Source organism: Malaya genurostris, chromosome 2 (genome assembly GCF_030247185.1).
Source record: "Malaya genurostris strain Urasoe2022 chromosome 2, Malgen_1.1, whole genome shotgun sequence".
In the NCBI taxonomy this organism is placed as follows: Eukaryota; Metazoa; Arthropoda; class Insecta; order Diptera; family Culicidae; genus Malaya; species Malaya genurostris.
In genome coordinates, this window is record NC_080571.1 from 282,789,321 (window position 1) to 282,802,885 (window position 13,565).

Genomic DNA, 13,565 nt, shown 5'->3' on the forward strand with positions numbered 1-13,565 from the left:
TCTCATTCTGCTACTAACGCAGAAGGCGATAGCACCCAGTCGACGCCGTTCTATTGACCAAATGTCATCATAGACGCTCGGGGAGGCATGAGATAGGGACTTGTGAGGACTTAGTTATCTCACCATTTGACGACCACGTTAGATACAATAAGAGATATTCACGATCAAAAACGAGTAATAAGTTTCAGAGGGGAAATTTCTAAAAGGCGTCTCATAGTAAAGTAAGTCGTATTCATGACAAAAGAGACCTTGAGGAAAAATGAACATGATAGCATTTAGTGCGGTCCTTCTAAGTACATAGAATCGATTTTACTGACCAACCTGTTGGTTGTGTTTCTGTGGTTCAATGAATAGACGGACGCTCTGTAATAAAATGTTTCTTGGTAGGGGAAGATGTTCGGTTGCCGGCACCCCACTGTAACTTTTGATAGAAAGCAGATAGCGTCAATCCGACAAATGTAATGTGTGTGTAATAGCAGCACGTTCTATTTGTGCCGAATTGCGAAGCAAACATTCACTTGTACTTTTTGCTGCGTTCAAAAAAACTTTTAATTACGTGAATATCAACACAAAAGTTTTTTCTGACTTTTTTAGAGTATCATGAATTGAAGAGCATCAATCGGAAAGGTGAGTGGATTGAATATTTATGAGGTGAAATATCTATTTCGTGATTTAATACCGGATGCTATCAAAATTTTCGCAACCAAAGATTTTTTTTGTCATTTTCAAAATGTCTACCAATTTCGGTTACCGCCACCCCATTTTTTTCGACAAATCGTGAAAAATTGTCAGTGATATGCAGGCTGTTGTCGAGACAAACATCTAGCTGCTCATAAAGCATATGCTCTGGTTAAGAAAAAACGTTGAAGACCGGCCAAATTAATACCAAAGGTGCCACCATCCAAATATTCGACCAAGACAGCCAAGGCGAAGTCACAATCAGATAATGGAGACTTTTGTCAAAAACGCTTCCAAAAAGAATAAATTCTGTTTTTTCTTTTGATAGCTGCAGTCTTTACTTATATTTTCCATTTTTAGCGAAATTTCTTGGGGTGCCGGTGACCAAACACTTTTTTTTAAATGGCCAAAATTTATCGCTTTACTACATTGATAACAATTTTTTTTTCAATCAAATGAATCAACTTAGTTTCTTTATCAGTTGTTATTGGACTTTGGGACTTTAGCTTTCCATTGATGTTTAGATGTCCGCATAATGTGCACTAAGTTAGAAGTTATGAGCTAAAAAGAAAAGGGGCCGGTAATCGAACACTTTCCCTTACAAATCCTAGTTTGTTATCAAGACAAGTTATCTTTTTTATTTCGATTAATTTCTTGCATAATTTTTTTTCAAATCACACGTAAATTTCTGTCATTTCTGATGGATACTTGTTGTTACATCTGATTCGATTCAATTTTACAGGTTTCTTTCAAACTGCGAAGTGGTATCGGTGCAAAAAGTGTAGCACAGGTTTAGTGCAATTGGCAATTGGTTTCAGTACATCCTCTACTACACACGGGGCCTTTTACGTTATCGATTATTTCATGTTCTAAATCGTTAAGCATGATCTAATATTTTCAAGTATCATGCATTTGGTACAAAATGCAATTCCTCGGATGATTCACGGAAAACACGTGTTAAGCTACATTGAGATAACATGAATATCTCAAATGCACGGTGTGTGGCACACATGACACATACTGAAACTGATCGTGATAGATACTTTTTCTCTTCTATATGGAAATCATCAATAGACATTTCGCAACTTGCGCAGCAAGATTTTTTCAATGCAATCAAAAGCCTGGATATATAAAAAGACTCAGTTTTGAAGAAGTAGATTTTGAACTTTATCTCAAAATCACACAATCGGAACTATTATTTGAGGGAATAATAAAAACAGAAAGTGGAAATCACATAACACATCACATCAAATAAATCTGATACTAGAACTATATAACTGTTGTATACAAAAATACGAAGATGAAGAAACAACAAACCCCGTTATAAAAATCTAACTTCAGTCAATTGCGATGCGCCCCTGTACCACGGAAATCAAGGCGCCCCATCAACAAAGTCAGCGACTAACCAATGAAATTTGAACAACCACGGCACTGATTATAACCGAATCATGACAACGATGGTTTTCTATAAAAGTACACTTATTACCTTTCTCATATAGAAAGTTTATAGAATCACTTGAAAAATTTACTAGCGAAAATTGGCCCAGAATGGCTAAGTGTTCTTTTTCTGGGAATTTGTTTATTTTATGTTGGGAGCAGGGAAAAGCCCCATGGAGATAAAATTTGACAATCTCTCTCTCTCCAGCAGGCATAAAACCTCCTCATCTTTTGTATCAACAGATTACAATGATCCAACAGATGTAATAAAGCTTAACATTAACAATAAAGATTAACTAAACCTATAACCCTATAACTAGTTGATGACACCAAGCATTACAGTGCAGCAATAGTGTTCTTGTTTAAACGGCCAGAGAAAGAAGAGAAAAATGGATAGGTATATGGATGATGAAGGTAGGATATCATTCGACACAGTTCATCGACCTGATCAATGTATGTGTAATAAATATCACTCTTAAAAAAAATCTCATTGTCTCTTTGGTTGCTATTGAATTCCATCATGCTTTCATAGGGTAAAGTGTGTTTAAAATTGAACACCGTCATTTAGAGCGACGATGCAAAAAAGGGTAAAATTCTTCGAGATTTGACACAAAACTGATTTAATTTGTTGACTATATTAGTTACTTACTAAACGAACCGACTTCGGCTATACCGGTTCCCAGTTCCCGGTTCCAGAAGTACCGTAAATAGTGGTCAAAAACTCTGAAACGAGAATCGCTCAATTTGCTCAGAGATAATTTGATGGATTTCCACAAACTTAGGCTCAAATAAAAGTTGCTACAGTATCATAGGTTGCTGTTTAATTTCATCCGGCTTCGACTTCCTGTTTCAGATCCATAGGGTAAAGTGTGCTTAATCATTTAGTGCGACGATGTAAAATATAGAAAAATTCTTATTAACTTGACATAACTGTTTACAAATTGAACAGGTTATGTTAGTTCATACGCAAAGAAAGTATCTTATTTTTTTCAAGATTGAAAAAAAAATTCTTATAGTCTTCTAGTGAATTTTTAAGAAATATAGGTGAGTAATTTGAGAAAGGCATCATTACACCACTAGGAGGATAAAAACATGTTTTTACGGATATGTTTAGATGTAATAGTTCAACTCTCAGGTCATTTACTGTGATAGCCAGGTATCAAGCCAAGATGACCAGGACAAGACAAGCTCAAAATTTGTCTTGGAACTGATAGTATGAGAGTAGCTATAGAACAAAAGGTTTGACTGTGAGACAAACCGAAGATCACTAAACTAGAGCGGTAGATCAGATTATTCGAAAATAAATAAAAATCAAATATAAACTCAAATAACCTTACTATCACCTTTCTTTTACCAGTATCATAGCCACCTCAGTATCAAACTTATTGGCCGTGAATTAGAGTTTCTCTCTCAGTAACCGGCTGCCTAGAGACTGAGGAAAAAACTATAAGTACATTTCGGCTATTATAAATAAGACGCCTATTATGCATAAGTTGTCATTTCCATTTCTGTAGATTGTTCATAGTTAATAATTGTCCTTGATATCACGTTTCGAGGTACGATTGGGGATTAGGATGGTTTCAATTTCGATTGACTACCGTCCTGAGAATTTTAACTATACGCGATGAATGTCACTTCTAAATAGAAATATTTCATCATTAAATATAAAATATTGCGGAGCATCATTAAGGCACAGTTAGGCATCGTCGAGTTGATATTTTGATCATTAATCTATATATTCTTCATTTTGAGCGTTTAAGTTACGAACATCGCGTGTGGGTTTTCAAATAATTAGATCGTATTATCTACCAAAATAAATCTTGATAATTTCTTCGCCCCACTATCACCGCTCCTTTCTTGTGACACTTGTGGTGATGCAGAGAATACTTCGGCCGTTAATAGTAACAAATGTTGACCTAACATTCCTTCCCTTTCTACAGTGACCTGCAAGGGCGTGGCCATCTACGTTTTTGATCAATTCATGTTCTAAGTCAGTATAATTGGCACTTTGAGCATAATCTACTCACTCCAAAGTATAATGCACTTGGTTCAATGTGCAATTTCAACTGGTTTCAATCAAGGGCTAAACTAAGCGCTAACATTGAACGCTGCTGTTAAAAACCATTTGATGTAATGTTTCTGCAACACAATCACAATAAATGATTATTTTGGGAAAAGAAAATAAGGCTAATTTCATCCATTCTTATTATTCCAGATAGGACCTATGAAATCTACTCTTTCTTGTCTTTGTTTCAATGAAACAGCTTATAAATACACCCGCTGTCATCATGTTAGCTTTGAAATGTCTCTAGACTGCAGTGGTACCCAGCCAAATCCACCCAAAACTATACAGTGGCATAACTTTGATGAATCGTAAAAAGCGTTTTATATGAACTCTTCATTGTCTTTGAGTTTGGAGTTCATAGACTCGTGACGAAACGCAGCGGCAAATCGCTTGCCAAAGCAGAAATTCTGTAGAAAAAAACGAATTTATAACTATTTGAGACATCTCCTAAAGCCAAGTTCAAGTTTCATATGAGTTTTACTCGTTTTTTTTAAAAGACCATCTTTAATTTCCTTTCATTGTCCATCAGTGTGTATCCTCGGTATCTCTAGAGAAACTCTCGTTATAACCGTTGAGGTTATTTCAATATGTTTGTCATTAAGAGAGACATGCCGGTCATTAGAGTTCCGTTTGACCCCGAAAGAGCGAAAGATGACGTATCGGTGGTAGCACAGCCGAAGGAAATGTTCTACCTCACAAAGCCAAGTTGATTGTAATCTCCTAAAAACAATTGGGAAGTGCAAAGATCAACTAAATTTACAACATTCAATGTATAATCAATATGCAGTTGTACCACGCCAGCTTTGCTTTCCAGATCAGGCGGAGTATATGCGTTACACCTATGAGCACACCTATCTCTGAAATGAATGAACCGATATTCCCAAAATTTGTTTCGAATGAATTCCAACCGGTTCGATCTTTGGTAACGAAATTACAGAGTGATCAGTAAGGAAAATATCAATCAATATGAATCTTGAATTTTTGCTGAATCCAATTTCGAATGGTTGTTAAGAATTTCGAACTGTCATATTAATGATAACCAAAAATAGGAATGGAGTTTGTCAATCTGGTTTAAAAGTAAATTCAATTTGTAAATTTAGATACTTGAAGGCCATACTAACTCATATCTGATTCCCGAAACCACCGATGGTAGTGATCGAAAAGCTACGAAATATATCGATATATCATAAGAAAAGCTTAGTTTTTCCAGAATTGATCTATTTCTCGCTGTGCGAAATTCGTATCAAACGAGGACAAATAAAGCCAGCATTTGGCTGCTTCGCATTCGAAAAAATTGCTACGAATCGCAGTAAATACCGCTTTCTGAAAGCCTGAAATGAATCCCACGATTACATCATTCATCTGCTGGTCGTTTCCGTGCAACTAACAGAGAAAATACATTCAATCGGCCCCAAACATGAAAAATGATAATCTGAAATGAAGTAATCAACCTCAAAATTCTATATGTTGATTTTTTTTTGAAGCCGCTACGAAATTACGGTCAAATCATTTAGTTCTTAACCATTTTCAGTGTCTCCACATACAAGGTACATTTCAGAAGTATCAGGACTTTTCAAACAGCGCGGATCCTAGTATCGCTATCTGTCTGAAACTTTTATCCGTCAATTGTGTATCCTCCGGTGTCGTATAAAATTTTCATGACATTTGGACGTATACCGCGCTAAATGTGACAGTACATTTGTAGTGTCGGACGGAAAATGAGCATCGAACAAAGAGCCAGCATTAAGTTTTATTTTAAACTTGGTAAAACTTTTATCGAAACTCACCAAATGATGAAACAAGTTTATGGCGATGGTTGTCTATCCCGTAGCCGTATTCACGAGTGGTTCGAATGTTTTCAAGAGGAACGGAAGGACTTGGAAGACGACGAACGTTCGGGCCTGCCAAAGATGTTGTGAACGAAAAAACACAGAAATTATGCGTGAATTCTTAAAAAAAAGAGCCGGAATCATCGCTTAAATATATGGAATCGGATTTATTTTGTATTTTGACAGAAAAATTGGGTCTCAGAAAGGTTTGTGCTGGATTTGTTCTGCACACCAGTGCGGTAAAATTTCATTTTCGATCGAATAATATAAGATGAAAATGAAATTTATGGCCATTGACCGTCAGCATATCCCTTCTAATTCATTTGACTTTTGCTGCCATTTTCAAGTGAAGCTCCCAGAATTCATCGTCAGTTGAATATTCGTACCTAGTCATTTGAAGTTTTGCTTGCTCAGTTTCAAGTGCCAAGTAGTCTAGCTGCTTCATTGTCTTCGCTCTTGGTAGTAAGCAATTTCGAACGAATAGAATTATAAATGGAGTAAAGTGTTAAAAATGATAACTTAAGGAGGAAACAATTAATTTATGTGTATTCTGTGTTTGATATTTCAGCTATCTGATTAGGCTTTCATCTATTATCTTGAACCAATTCGAATGTTTACATGAACCTCATTTGAAGGCCGCTCTCACACTATTGAAAGAGATATTTTGTTACTTCAAGAGATCAACTGACGGTGGTTGAACTGAGCCACGATTGAAGAGAAACGAGTGATGAACTGAAAGCTGCTCGTTTGGGCCGTCAGCAAACTTTGTGTGTGTCAGCGAGTGAAGTTTACTGCAGTGGAGAGATCGTCAATGTGTTCCACATTCAGTTTCAATTGAATCGAATGAAATTTTACTGCACTGCTGCACACTTTGAAACAACAGAGACATCATCAAAGAGGCCAAAAGGACCCAAACGTTTTTGTATTCGATTGTGATTAATGACGAAACATGGTGCTTTGAATATGAACCCGAAAGCAAGCGTCAAAGTGCGAAGTATGGCGGTCTTAATGTTGGCTCTTTGTTCTATGCTCATTTTCGACCGACACTACACATGTACTGTCACATTTAGCGCAATATCTCAGCTTCATGCAAATTTTATACGACAACACTGGAACATACACAATTAACGGATCAAAATTTCAGATAGATGGCGACACTAGGAGAAGCACTGTTTGCGACCATCGCACAAGTACCATGTGTGCGGGTGGTTTTAGGAAATTTTCGATGGAAATTTTGGTAAATTTGCCAAAACCGAAAACATACACACCTTTGAAAAGCAGGGCAAAAATGACTGAAAAATTCGGAGGATTTTCTGAGTCGTTTCAAAAATAGCTCTGAGTGCTTTTGTGATCTTTCACAATTATCTGGAAAAATATTACGATGACATAATTTTTTTTTTCAAATAAACTTTATGATGGGTACAAAGATTACTTTCGGACACATTTTTGGAAATCCTTTTCACGCTTTTCATAGAAAATCATCGAATTTCAAATATTTCAACCAAATCGGTTATATGAAATTCGTTGATTTTCCATGAAAAGCGTGAAAAGGTTCCCAAAAAAAATTTGTCTGAATGTGATCCTTGTAGCCAGCATAAGGTTTATTTGAAAAAAAAAATTCATACCCTCGTATTATTTTTTCAAATAATTGTGAAAGATCACGAAAAAAACTCAGTTTTTCAGAGCTGTTTTTGATGAGACTCGAAAAATCCTCCGAATTTTCCAGCCAATTTTGCCCTGCAGATAGATAAAAGCTTTTCAAAGGTCTGTATGTTTTTGGTTTTGGCAATTTTTCCAGAATTTCCATCGAAAATTTCCTAAATCCACTCGTGCGTATGGTACTTGGACGATGGCCTTAAAAAGTCCTAGAACTTTTGAATTGTACCTTTTAGAATCAAGCAATGAGTTCATTAGATTTCCTCATACACATTAATTTGGTTTAAAAAAATCGCTTTTCAATCAGAATAAGTGTCGTCACTAATACATACAACGTGCCACGACTCGGTGCGGAACGTTTGCGCTGTAGGGGAGGGCCCACAAGTAAATGGCAGATTTACTTTATGCACCGTTCGCCAAACGAGAGGCAACCGATGGTAATAATTGTCAATTTAGTTGAAAGTTGAAGAAATGAAAACCTTCGGTTCTTTTCAGAATGCAAAGTATTTCACAAAGAACTAATGAGATCTTACTTGAAATGGATGATTTATTAGTAGGACAAAGTATCAAAATAAATGTGTATTTTTAAGTGATCTGCTCTTTCTCGATAGTAAGATACACAAATTATAATACGGAATACTCCGATAATTTTTCGAGGACACGTTGTAGGATGTGTGGTACTCTGTCAGCGTGAATTATCTGTACAACTGGCAACGCTGAAGTCCTAATTTTTTCAAAGGCTGTGTAGATTGCCTAATATTTCGATTTAGGTGAAAAAAGTTTCCTTCTATCCTGTCGATGCAAGAGAAACCATCAATCTGTTTTTATCAAAAGCCTCGTTCTCTTAAAATCGAGCAATCACAAATGGGCTTTTTTGTAAATCGATTTCGAAGTCAATTTTTATCAGTCTCGAACTCGATAATGGTTTTTTATCAGTATTTTTCTTCGAAAATTTTACTGATTTTGTAAAAATTACTGGTACATTATTTTTTTTGACTCGTCATTTTTTAACAATAACTATTTGATGAAATAGGTTAAAAACATTTTCAAAATACATTCTAGATTAATTTTGGAAAAATAAAGTATGCAAAGTGAGTTTTTGTGACATCTACAGTCTACATGTTTAGAAAATTTGATTCGATTCTGGGATCAAGGATGGCTTTTATCGTATCAAAAAACGCCCTCTAGCAACTCTTCCCACAATTCAATCAGTGCCATCGAAGAGAGACGGATATCATCTCAGCAAAAACAAACCGGCATGGTTCATTTAACACAGAATGGACACCAGTAAGGTCTTGGCATTACATTCCTTTTGTGGAATTTGGCCTTTCTGTTTCAACTAAAGACTGTCCCAGAAAGTATGGACGCAACCAAAAACCGCTGCCATTTCTCAATGGTTCAGAATTCAATTTTTATGGTTACGTCCTGTTGTTAACACTCTTCTCTAATGGCTTGTGCAGTTGTTTATTCGAATTCATTAGTTTGTTTCGAAATGCATGGACTTTCAGCAGAACAACGTCGAAAAATTGTGTACAAATGGTGCACAGAACGCGGACTGTCACTGAGCAAGATAGCAAAAATCGAAGGAGTAAATAAAAAAGCCGTGCGAAATGCAATCAGGAAGTTCGGCAAGGATAACACCTTTGAGGATAAACCGAAAACGGGTCAAAAAAATGGTCCTGCTAACCCTCAGTTGGATAAACGTATACTGAAGGCGTTCTAGAAAAAGAAGGAGGTTTCAGTTCGGGATGTAGCCAAAAATGTGGGCACTTCGAAGTTAAATGTTCTTCGTGCTAAAGAACGTTTGAATCTTCGAACCTATAAGAAGCAGAAACAACCAAAACGTAGTCCGAAACAAGAAGCATCGATCAGGCCGAGGGTTCGAAAGCTGTACAATACGATTCTTGCTGGAAATTTGAACTGCATAATCATGGACGACGAAACCTACGTGAAACTCGATTACAAATCCTTGTCGGGACCACAATATTATACGGTGCGAGAAGGGCAAGTGTTAAACCAGTCCGAGACATCGATTGAAGTCGATAAATTTGGTAAGAAAGCTATGGTTTGGCAAGCAATTTGTAGCTGCGGTAAGATTTCGAAACCCTTCATCACCACTGCTTCAATGAAGAGCGAAATATACATCAAGGAATGTTTACGACTTCTACCCATGATTCGAAGTCACAAGGATCCTGTTGTCTTCTGGCCTGATCTTGCTTCTTGCCACTACTCGGAATCAACGGTAGAATGGTATATTACCAAAAATGTCACTTTCGTCCCAAAAGACATGAATCCACCAAATTGCCCACAACTTCGACCAATTGAGGAGTTTTAACGAAGGCACATATTAGGAAACATGTCTCGGCAGCCGAAACCATTCAACAGTTCGAAAAAGATTGGAAGAAAGTGTCGAAACTTGTCGCCAAGAAGTCTGTACGGAATTCAATGAGGAACGTTCGCAAGAAGGTGCGCCAGCTAGTCTACAATGGCTAAGTAGCAAATGTTGAGAATAATATTCGGTTGTTTTAGTCTAATATTATCAGTATATCGAATAAAATTTGAATATCTATCACATTTGACTTATTTACAGTGAAATCAAAGTGCGTCCATACTTTGTGGGACAGTCTTTATTGCCGCTTATTCTAATTATGTGCATATAACATTTGTATAAGTTGTGTCTATGAAAAAGGTCTGTGAATACTCCACACAAGGGTTTTAAAATATTGTAACCTAGTATGAGAAACATCAGGTCGAATCATCGATTCGATTTTCTACGATTATTGTCAACATGCGATATTCTCTTGGAAAACTCCACACTGCGCCGATCATTGCAAAACTGTATCTATTTTGGTAAGGGCCATGAAATACTCAGAGTTTGAGATGGAGCCAATGTAATGTAGAAAACTTCTCTCACGGTTCATGCATTGAGAGCCAGCGAGTTCTACCAGACTGACGATGTTGTAAACAATGTAGAAAAATATCGAGTCGCTCTCTACCAAATTATCGGCAATCACCAACACTGTCTGAGATAGTGTTACCAACTGTGAATACAATTTGGCGCGAAATTCGTCTATTCGTCACTACGACAAAACGAACTTTCGTTTTTACTAAACGTTGTATTATGTATCTCTTATGACAAGATTTATCTCTGTCCTCTTGTGACACAAAAAATATAAATATTTGGAATATATCCGCACTGGTTAATCCATCAATTCATCGCTATATTGATCTGCTTTTTCTTCAAGACAATCCCAAAGTTCCATAGCTTATGAAGTTACTCATATTATTTATATTTGTTTTTTTATTTTCCAGGTTTTACCTTTCTGCTCAATCCAACGAGCGAGGAGTGACAATCGAATATAGGTAAGCTATATGCTGCAGGTGGACCGGACTTCCGTTCTTTCCAGTACATTTCAGTTGCATTTTGCAACTAAGCAGAAGCCAAAGATACAGACAAAAAGGGAAAGAAGACTGATCAGAAATAATAATTATGGTGCTAGCTTGATTCAAGGCTTTCCAGATCAATTAACCCGTCTTTTCAAGTATTGTTGCATCACCGCCTGAATGCAATCTTGTGACAGAAAGTGTAAATCGTACCGTTTACATCGTTTCAGCATGTTTCACTGCACTGTATACAAAACGAGGGGAAACACTTGGAAGGGTCGAAGCGTCCAATCCGGTCTTATCGCGTTTTCGATTTTTCACGGTGGCGAAATCGATCGATGTAACACCGGAGGTGCAGTGAAGTGTGTAAAAGATGAAAATGAAGCATTTTTGTTTTCGTGGCAAAGCAACTCGTTCGTTGGCGTAGGAACCAATCGACCCAAAAACGCACTGTTTGCGAATGTCAGCGGCGCAAATGAACCAGACTTATCAGTCTCAGAATGTCCACATCACCCCTAGTCAAATGTCGGAGCGATCTAGGTCAACAGGCACCATTAGCGAGCGAGATTACCGCATGTCACCTCGTCCGAGGATAGCAGAAAATCGTTGCGACCTGTGCCAAACAGCATCCACTTTCTTTTGCTCATATCTGTGCCAACCCGCCAACCCCAACCAAGCCCTCATCCGGCGATTGAATCCCGGGAAATCGTAGCATTCACCGTAGGATGGCAGGCTCCTTCCCGTCCCCGACGACGCACGTACCGACGTATGTTTCCGTACCACGTGTCAGCACTCGAGCGTTGACGATTCATTAAAATTCCAGTGCACCGAACCGGAAGGCTTGGCTCGGCTTGGCTTAGCCAGGCCAGACCAGGTTGACTGTTGAATTCGACTTGTAGCCCGTCCAGCCCGGGATTCAGTTAGTCAGTATATTTACAGTGTGCAATCCTTTCACAGGCGAGCGTGCGATGAAAGAGCGACCCCGGAAACGTGCTGATGTTAGCCATCAGGGGGACCGTCCATCTCCGGGAGGCCGCCCGCACAGCAGAAGGATGAATGTCATCGCGAGTCCGGATCAGATACACATACACACAAAGGAATATGTATGTACATCATTTAAACTGGCATGTCAGACCAGGCTAACAAATGTTTGCATTCGCCTGTGTCTTATCCGACTTCGAAGCCGTTCCTCAGTTTTGGTATATTTTCTTTCACCGGTTTTTTTTTTTGGTCATGCAGGAGCTTTCCAATGAAACGGCTGGACGGGCTTCGAAACTCCGAGCTTTGCATCAACGCGGCGCACGTAATTGCAATTCAGCACGTAACAGTAGTAAAACAGTGGCTGGATGTCCTGCGGGCGATATGTCGCTAAACCGAACGAGTTGTTTGTGATAGTTGTTAGTTTTCAAATTGATTGATTCTTCAAAGTTTGGCCGGGAATCGCCGCACGTAAGCAGATTATGGATTGCGATGTGGCATATTTTGCTAATAATAACATGGAATTGTTATGTCGTCCGGAAGCTATTTGATGTTTGGATCAGAGGTGGAAATAAGCCCATTTTGTGCACGAAAATATGAATCAAGATTTCCGATTGTGAATCAAAAAACCGAACACCGTGAATTAAAAAATTGGGCAACAAAACTAAAATTGAAATTATTGTTTGCGTGGGCATACATAAAAATCTTTCAAATACAGTCTAGCATTAAATATAGTAATCCTGTTAGTAATTTTTATTATAATAAAATTCTTTTCAAACCTGATAATATCGATAATTAAAGTAATTTTTGACACTTTAATGGATTTTGATTCCGAAAAATATTTTAATAGACATATATTATCGAATTTGATTCGTCAAGATAAAAATATCAGATTTCTACACAATTAGATTAAAATGAAAGGTTCGTCATCAATATCCTGTTTTCAAAAATTCTTAGATCTCAGAAAAGTTGTAGATTTAATAGTGGGATGAAAGCGCATACGTTTAATTAATACATCAAATGACTTTGAATCTGTTAGATAAAATACATAACATTCAATATGTGTAATGAATCTCGTAGCCGAGGGAGACACGTAGAAAGTTTCGTAGATTTATCCGGTCATCCTATTCAAAGTTTTTTGTCCGGTTTAAAAAAATGTTTTAAATATTTTCTGCTCTGGAAAGTTCGAGTTCCGGTTTTGGCACACCAAATATTATTTCGGTTTTCGTATTCAAAACTACTAGAAGAGGGTTTCAATGATAAGCTGCACTTATCAGCCGTTCATATAACGCTCAATCACTTTTTGAAATCTGCTACGTTTCAAACAGTATCACATATAGAGATTGTTTGATAAAAAGCTTTGTAAATTAATGTTTCAATCATGTTAATAGAACTTTTTTGTTGTTGTCGCTCATTTAAATCACGATGTTAAAATCTAAAACTAAATAAATCCAAAATGGAACTGGTATCGATCAATTTCCACGAACTTACAACTTACTTACGGTTAGAAAACGATACCCATATGTAAAAGACCCTGC

The 13,565-nt window shown here is 37.3% G+C and overlaps 1 protein-coding gene across 1 annotated transcript in view; it reads left to right on the forward strand.

Moving 5' to 3' along the window:
- The window catches only part of LOC131430331 (uncharacterized), a 494,804-nt gene that overhangs the window by 74,806 nt on the left and 406,433 nt on the right, over positions 1-13,565 (forward strand). The window contains exon 2 of the mRNA XM_058595215.1: positions 10,978-11,028. The gene's annotated coding sequence lies outside the window, so the exon portion shown is untranslated. The remainder of the gene's footprint in view (positions 1-10,977; positions 11,029-13,565) is intronic.